This window comes from Acyrthosiphon pisum, chromosome X (assembly GCF_005508785.2).
Source record: "Acyrthosiphon pisum isolate AL4f chromosome X, pea_aphid_22Mar2018_4r6ur, whole genome shotgun sequence".
Taxonomy (NCBI): domain Eukaryota; kingdom Metazoa; phylum Arthropoda; class Insecta; order Hemiptera; family Aphididae; genus Acyrthosiphon; species Acyrthosiphon pisum.
The window spans coordinates 103,212,229-103,221,707 of NC_042493.1; the positions used below are offsets into that span (position 1 = coordinate 103,212,229).

Sequence of the window (9,479 nt, forward strand, 5' to 3'; positions counted from 1 at the left end):
CCTTCGTATTTTGTTTCAATTGTCTTAATTCAATGAATCACTGATTTTCTAAGAACTATAACTGATCTATAAATAAAATAAGTATAAATTATAATAAATAATTGTTATTTCCTCAAAAAAACTAGTAAACCAGTATAACCGTAACCCATAAACTAGTACATTTTACAAAATTATTAGTCATGTACTTGCAAAAATAATAAAATAAAATAAATTTTTTTAGACTTACTAATACAATGCACTTCTTTCATGAGATTGAAAAAGAAACATAATAAAGTAAATTGCCACTGTTAGTTCGAATTTAAGAACAAAAATAATAATAAGTATTTAAGTCCTACTAAAAAATTCCCAAGTTTTGGGATGAGGTTTAATCAGTCTTAACATTGAAGCGTGGTAACTTTCAACAAAATTATTTGTTCAAATACCTTTTTGGTAAACTTTTATTGCAGTAGGTTTTATCTTTTCAAACCAATATACTCAAATAAAAATCCCTCACAATGCATAATGAAATTGGGAAATTGGTTCATATAATCTACAATTGTCTGAAATTCATCCTTCATTGAAGGAAAATTGTCCGTTCTCACTGCAGGCAGATATGGTAATGCTAGAACCTGTAAGTAATTAATTTATATTAATTTATTTTTAAATTATCAAAACGTTACATCTATTGTATCAGTATTCATGAATTACCAATCTCAACACTCGTGTAGCAATTGGATTCCTTTTAATAAGATTGTAATTGCCTAAAAATAAAAGTAAAATATATAAATTTATTCTGACAAAAATTATATTTGAACTGTTGTATATGGATACTTGGTAAAAATGGAATAACATCCTTGATGCTTGATTGCTTTCAGGGAATATAATCTTAATCTCATCCATCAATCCAAATTCATTGTCACTAATTATTGTCAGTTGGCTGTATATTAACGATAATACATTTCTAATATATGACAGCAACTCTACATATTATACCTCTTGTATCTTCCCTGATAATATTGCATACAACAACAGGAAAATCTATAACAAAGTATGAGTATTATTGCAATATAATTGCTCATTTTATTTATATAATTGCTTTTAATTGTTGGTTTCAGTGCAGTTATAGAAACTTAGATGCAAAATCGACATTTTCACAGATTAGTAGCTGAATAAAAATAAAAAATTGACTTTGTTAATCATAATATATTTGTATGACTTGCCACGTATTTATAAATTACTCGAAAGGTAAATATTTGGTATACATCATTTCTTTTAAATTTTGGCACTGTTTTAAATGTTCTGTGGAATTTTTTTTTTTCAATTTCTTTGAAATTGTCCATTAATAGCTCAAAAAGAGTCAAAATATTTTAATTTTATGATGTATAGAAAATGAAAATATAAACATTCAATGAAATTTTAATGTGTCTACAATCATTAGTTATCGAAAACTATTGGGAATTTTAAATTTTGAACTCCTGAGTGCACCAACTAGATTCACTTTCCATTCGAACAAGATATTGTTGAAGAAATATAAGCAGTTCTATGCCCCAAACGGTGGTGATAGACACGAAAATAAAAATATTTAATAAATAAAGTAAAAGTAAAGTAAAGTAAATATTTAATACATAAAGTAAAAAATAAAAAAGGCACATCACTGTAAAACCAATACATTTATCGCTCCACTCAGGATCTAAAATAATATAATAATTTTGTTGGATTCCAACATTGATAAAATACTTAAGTATATTTAAGTACCTAAAGTCATTAATGATTAATAATTATACTTACACTTATTTAAAAATTAAAAGTCATTTTTGAATAATTATGTAATTTATTAACTTTGAAGAAGGTGGGTATGATAATTAATTGTAAATGGAAAAAAGCTGGGCAAATTGATGTCGCTCTACTGTACAAGTGGGTCACTGTATAATATATGGTATTAAATTGGAATTCAATAATATAATATCATTGTATAAGAAAAACGATTCTGAGCGGAGACGGTTTGTCAGTCTAGGTATGACACAAATTATATACTTATAAATATGGCATTTAAAAAAAAATTGACCTATACTAAATTCCAAATTAATCATATCACAATATCCATTAGGTACTTATATCGCGTTATTGACAACAACAAACCGTGATACTATCATAGATATATAACAGTATACTTTAGAAGTTTCAAGTACCCATGAATAATAATATTATACAACCACAACAAATTCAGTAAAATAGTTATTCTAGGTTTATTAATTTATAATTTCATCCAAATTTGAACTTAAATTGACTATAAAAATAAACTGTGCTTATGTATTTTTTTAGATTTTTTGGCAACAGAATTAACTACTTACGTGGAATCTAATTTTAAATTTTCAATCCTTAGATATAGAAGTTGAAAATTTTATTAATGTTTAACTATAAAATAATTATTCAGTTTTAAATTTATTAAATCTAAATAAATGTATTAAATTTTATTTAATCATGTTATAATGTACCTACTTATTATTTTTTATTGCCAAATTATAATTAATGTATTACAAACTTATCATTAATTATGAAATATGCACTATAAACTTTTACTATTGTTTTCATAGAAAACAATAAAATATTAAGACATAATATTATATCTAATATTTATTTATAAATAAAAATACATTTCAAAATTTCTAATAGAGGCTCGAATACTTAAGGTGTGGTTATTAATATTAAAAATTATTCTACAATGATTATGTATGTGTTACTGTTTATAAAGAAGGCTGTTAAGGGGATGTCACAGCCGCATATGTTGTTTCCGTTTTACAAATGTACAACATAGCAAATAATGTTTTGCGCGGAACATCTTTAATCGGGCCATATTTGCTGTGGAACTACCAAATTTTCACAACACGTAAAGAAAAACTTTATCTGTGCAACAGCATGCTATTTTTTTAATAGCACTATCCATTCATTTTTTATAAGCAAATGAAAAAAAACAAATGTTTAGAAGCAAATAACTTTTATTGTATTTATGTTATCTAAAATATGGGCACACTGTTGCATAGAGAAATTTCCACCCAAAATTGTTGCCACAATTACAAACACAGAAAGATAAAAGTTGTCCTACACAAAACAGTATTTGCTATGTTGTACATTTGTAAGACGGAGACAACACATGAGGGTGTGACATCCTCTTAAGTAAAATATTTTTTTTTTAACTCGTTAAGTCAAGTTTAAAGTTAACATCTCGGTACTTAGTTGTGTGAATAGTAGAACTGCAAAAATTATATTACTATAAATATATAAAACAATCATAAATCATCATACACCCTATACTAGTATAAACAGTTAAACTACTATGGTAAAAATTAAAAAAATCTTAATAAATAGGTACACACAGTTTAAAATTAATTTGTAAGTAAAAATTGTCAGGTTTATTCTTGACGGAGACAACACATGCGGATGTGACATTCTCTTAAGTAAAATATTTTTTTTAACTCGTTAATTTAAGTTTATATAGAAAATATAAGTTAAGTTTAAAGTTAAAATCTAGGTACTTTGTGGTGTGAATAGTAGAAATGCAAATATCATATTATTATAATAATATGAAACATTCATAAATCATCATACGCCCTAAACAGTTAAGCTACTATGGTAAAAATTACAAAAATCTAAATAAATTGGTACACACAGTTTAAAGTTAACTTCTAAGTCAAAATTGTCAGGTTTATAAAATAGTATGTAAAATTATTATTAAGTAATAAGTATTAATAAAAGTAATAATAAGTATTTAAGTCCTACTAAAGAATTCCCACGTTTTGGGTTGAGGTTTAATCAGTCTTAACATTGAAGCGTGATAACTTTCAACAAAGTTATTTGTTCCAATATCTTTTTGGTAAACTGTTATTGCAGTAGGTTTCATCTTTTCAAACCAATATACTCAAATAAAAATCCCTCACAATACATAATGAAAATCTATAACAAGGTATAAGTATTATTGCAATATAATTGCTCATTTTATTTATATAATTGCTTTTAATTGTTGGTTTGAGTGCAGTTATAGAAACTTAGATGCAAAATCGACATTTTCACAGATTAGTAGCTGAATAAAAATAAAAAATTGACTTTGTTAATCATAATATATTTGTATGACTTGCCACGTATTTATAAATTACTCGAAAGGTAAATATTTGGTATACATCATTTCTTTTAAATTTTGGCACTGTTTTAAATGTCCTGTCACATCTTGCTACCCAAACTTTAACTTCAAAATAATAGTTAGCTAAATAAATAACATATTTTAATCTTATAATAATATACCTTCTATTACGGTCTAATAATATATCTTCTTTCACACTAAGAAAATGTACAGGGTTAATAAATCCTGAACAAAATTAAAACATAATTTACTAAGTGATTGAAGATATTCAGAAATGTAATAATATTTAATTGGTCATTTACCCAAATATCTTAATATATAAAATGAAGATCAGCTGACTACGAGAACAGCTGTCTGCAAGCCACCCGTGGAACGGAAAACGACGGCTAAGTGAAACCGTGGCTTAAGTTTACCCATAAATTTTGCAAAATTGTTTATATGGCGTTGACTGAGATTTGAAGGTTGAGAACACTTTTTCTTGACATGGAATTAGGTGACTCCCATGCATCTGGAATTGGAGTTGAGAAATGCCAGGTAACAGAGGTTAGGTTTGACTTCCATGGATAATTTGATGTCGTTGGGGTAGACCTACAATGAAAGAAAAAAATACAACGGAAACACGGATAGGTATTACAAGATAGTCAGCCAGCAAATGCGCACAGGAAGTCACAATAATAGGTACCTCCACCGTCGGGCCAAACTCCAAGTCAAAGGTAACTACGCAAATGTACTGGTTCCAATCCGACAGCATTTTATCACCAGGCTTATCGTGTTTAATGTTTGTATCGATGGCACCATATTCGAACATGTCAGCGAAGCAATCATATGGCACGGGGGCTGCGGCAAACAAAAAGTGTTTGTCACAAACTGATAGTGAAAAGGTAGTTAAATACCTACAAATACATTCACACGAATAATTGATTAGTTGGGAAAATAAACGACCAGCGATCCACTACATACACGATAGGAGTTTCTTTTTTACTCTGGTGGACGCTGCAGGTCGACAATAATTTTATAATATTTCCTTTTCATTACGTACCTCACTCAGAGCGTCGGTGATTGAGTACTCGAGTCTACCGTTCTAGGCGACACACTAGCTCTCACTAGCTTCAAGAGTTCTCTCGTGTGCGTCCGTCGTAGGTCCGTGAGTCCGTCCTTCAGTGCTTGAAACAAGAGAACGAGACTTTTTTCGACAGACTAATGCATCAGTTACAGTCGATTTCCGTGAAAGTTCGGGAGATAAACAAAATGCTTTGATTAGACTTATCACTTATCACTACTGTTTATTGATATTATAATTTTATAATTTTTATGTTTGATAAAAACTCCGCGGTTAAAATAACATTTTATTGACATTTTTAGGTTGAATACGTAGTCTGTACAGACTCAATTCAGAATCGTTTTTCTGAAAACGACCTAGCAAAATCTAGCAAATTCCTAGCAATTTTTTGACGTTAGAATACATATTATATTCTAGCATACTGTGCCGGTGCCAATACTTGATGGACATCAATAAACCATTTTGAAAGTTTTATTATCATAATATTATAATTCAGTAAAGAGCTTAATATAATATCAGAAAAATTCATATTTATAATGAGTGCATAAATTTTTTTTTTATAAAGATTAAAAGTTCAAATTTTGAAAAATACATCAATCAAAATTTGCAAATTATTTTGTAGTTAACACTTAATAGTTAGTATAATGTTCAATTTTTATAGCTAAGGATTGAAAATTAAAAACAAGGTATCTCATAAATGGCTCATATTGTAAATAAAAAAACTAAAAACATATTATATAAACAGATATTTTTATTCCAAATTTGGACAAAATTAGATAAAGTAGATTTAATTGATTATTTTATTGTAATTTAAAATATTATAAGTGAGAATTTGACACTTTAAGTACTTAGGTAGGTATATTATTATATTGTATACACACAATGTCATTTTCAAATGTAATTTTATTGGAAGAATTGATTTCAACCTTCAGTATTACAAAAGACTAATAGTAATATAAATTAAAAGAGAAAGAACATTTTTTTGTCCAATATAACTGAAGATTGTGTGCAGAGTTTTTAAAGCAGATAATGGTTTTGTCTAATGTTACACTTCTCACTGAAGTTATGTTGGAAAAGTAATGCTAGATAGATTGCAATGTGTTGTACGTAATATATTATCATTGTAATTTTATCTGTGTATTATCATTAATTCATATATTTATTTATCTATCATACATTTGTACAGGGACACAAGCCAATTAGAGAAGCTATTTGAACATTGCTATTGACAATAATAATATGTTATAATTTAGATGCTAATCAAAGATCACTACAACAGAAACATTTCATTAATTGATCGTTATTATCTCAAAACAATAATTATTATTTAATTCATAGTTTGTATGTTATGTTAAAATTCATTTTTACCTTATATGTTAAAGATGATTGAATTATTCATGGACCATGTTAGGTATGCAAAAAAAAAATTACCAAAATGAAATCAGTGCACTCGTTATTGACAATTCATTATTTGATTTAGTTATAAAAATATAAAATACTTTAAAATTCAAAATATTACGGAGAGGAATTTATTTTATTATAAACTTTAAATTCATACATAATATTTGAAAATAATAAAAATGTACACTAATACTTGCTAATATATAGTAGGTAGGTCGTAGTACACTTATTATTTCGAATGTGTTAGATTAGATTCTTTTACACATTAAAATCAACTAGTTAAGTTACAAAGTTAATATGAATTGAACCTAACTAGTTAAGTTAGAAACTATCACTTATATATAATATATATTGTTCATCATCGTTATGTTTTGTTTTGCGATATTCAATTATTTTTGATTATCACTTTCCGTTATAACAACGTTTACAAATTTTAATCGTTATTTCTCAAATGTAACGTTATAGTTGCAAGCCCTGCAAAAATGTGAATTTAAAAACCATCGTTATGCAACGGAAAATCGTAAGACACAGAAATGTGCAGTACAGATTAAAAAATGAAATTATGCGCGAAATGAAACTTTTTATTCCGTATCTATTGGCTATATAATTCAAACTTGTAGCTTATCTAGCTACTATTTTGACCGTTATAAAAAACATGCAAAAGTGTATAAATTTAGGCCTTAGTTATAAGTTATAACTTAATATTATACCTAATGTAGATTTTGCATTCACTAATTTCACGAACTGCATATTCAGATATCGAAATTCGTCCAGTTCGTGAATTTTGACGAAAATACATTATGTATATATATATATATTATATTGTGTACTTTGCGTAAATTTTATAAAACAACATTTTTAAGTTATTTAGCAATAAATAATTATATTATATTATCATAGTATTTTAATTATACTTTGCGATATTCAAAAATATTAGTAGTGGCGATTCGAACCCATGATATAATATTAACAAGTAGCTAGTTGCGTCCACACAATAATATAATATAAATATGTACAGTAAAAAATATTAATTAATTCGTACCCACAATAGCTGATAATATATTATAAAAACTAATACCTACAGTCGATTCGCACACATAAAAAGGTCTGTTGTCGCATTGGCAGTAGGTACCTATATAAACAGAACTAATTATATTATTGCAAGGGGGCCGATTATGTCTCGTACGTTGGTAATCTAATATAATATCATTACCTATTATAAGTAGAGTTTACTATTAGCATTTAGCTGTGATATCTACCAAATGTTCCTTTACCAAATTAAAGCTTATGAAAAATTATTTGAGGAAGTCTACTAGTTGCGATTGATTGTATTTAATATTAAAAAACTCAACAAATTGAAAAACAATGAACACATGAGTTTGATACGTAGCAAAAAAATTATATTTGAAGCAAGAATAAAATTTTCATTTTTTGTAATTACTAAAATGTTTTATTGAACAACTTTAATTCCATAAAATGTATTTGTTATTTTTATATTTATTTGAATTATTATTATCATCCACACGTGGGCTTTACGTTCTGAAATTACATCACGAACAACAAAATAAATTCCGACGAATCTTTTCATTTACATTTCAAAAAAACCTCTGTATGCCACATGTCACTTTTAATTTTTAAACGTTTATGATTATGACTTTAATATTACATACCTTTGTGAATGAATAATTATGTTTCTTTTACTTACCTACATTCAGTGCTCGAATTGGGAATTATTAAATAGAGGAGCTCAATCCAACAATTTATAAACTGCGTTCCAAGTGCAAAATTATTCAACGCAGACTCGTGGGGGACTACTACTATCTTTTACAAGATAGTCAGCCAGCAAATGCGCACAGGAAGTCACAATAATAGGTACCTCCACCGTCGGGCCAAACTCCAAGTCAAAGGTAACTACGCAAATGCACTGGTTCCAATCCGACAGCATTTTATCACCAGGCTTATCGTGTTTAATGTTTGTATCGATGGCACCATATTCGAACATGTCAGCGAAGCAATCATATGGCACGGGGGCTGCGGCAAACAAAAAGTGTTTGTCACAAACTGATAGTGAAAAGGTAGTTAAATACCTACAAATACATTCACACGAATAATTGATTAGTTGGGAAAATAAACGACCAGCGATCCACTACATACACGATAGGAGTTTCTTTTTTACTCTGGTGGACGCTGCGGGTCGACAATAATTTTATAATATTTCCTTTTCATTACGTACCTCACTCAGAGCGTCGGTGGTCGAGTACTCGAGTCTACCGTTCTAGACGACACGCTAGCTCTCGACGGCTTCAAGAGTTCCCTCGGGTGTGTCCGTCGTAGGGCCGTGAGTCCGTCCTTCAGTGCTTGAAACAAGAGAACGGGACTCTTTTCGACAGACTAATGCATCAGTTACAGTCGATTTCCGTGAAAGTTCGGAAGATAAACAAAATGCTTTGATTAGACTTATCACTTATCACTTATCATTACCGTTTATCTTATCTTTCTTAATATATAAAATGACAAGGAAATCAGCTCTCTGCAAGCCACCCGTGGAACGGAAAACGCCAGCCAAGTGAAACCGTGCCGTAAAAAATTTAACACTGCTCCGTTTCTACAGAACGCCCGATCCGTTCCCGTCGATTCCTTGGCGCGTCCAATCGTGTGCCTTCGCCGCGGCGGCGGCGGTCGGTTGGTTTTCAAATGCTTTTTTCGCCAGCGTCAGTCGTTATTATTCCTTTTTTTGTTTTTCTCGATTCGTTTCGTCTTTTCAATCTCCGTATGTGCTGCTCTATTTGTTAAGTTTATTTCTTTTAAAACCCGTGGATATGCGGTTTGTACACAAATTCGGTTTGTACACTTTAAAATTCGCGTTCACGAAATGTAGGCTGGTCTTCGTTTCCAACGGCATGA

General features: G+C 29.0%; 1 long non-coding RNA gene across 2 annotated transcripts; it reads right to left on the reverse strand.

Annotated features, from left to right (window-relative positions):
- Positions 1 to 5,626, reverse strand: LOC100571487. 2 transcript variants are annotated; one of them, XR_001679649.2, is made up of 7 exons: positions 5,154 to 5,626; positions 4,797 to 4,951; positions 4,417 to 4,702; positions 811 to 1,017; positions 688 to 740; positions 423 to 608; positions 1 to 66 (listed from the first exon to the last, which is right to left on the reverse strand). It is a non-coding gene; the product is annotated as an uncharacterized LOC100571487 (long non-coding RNA). The 2 variants fall into 2 exon arrangements; XR_001679648.2 differs by having other exon boundaries at positions 4,797 to 5,007.
- Positions 5,627 to 9,479: the final 3,853 nt, after the last annotated feature.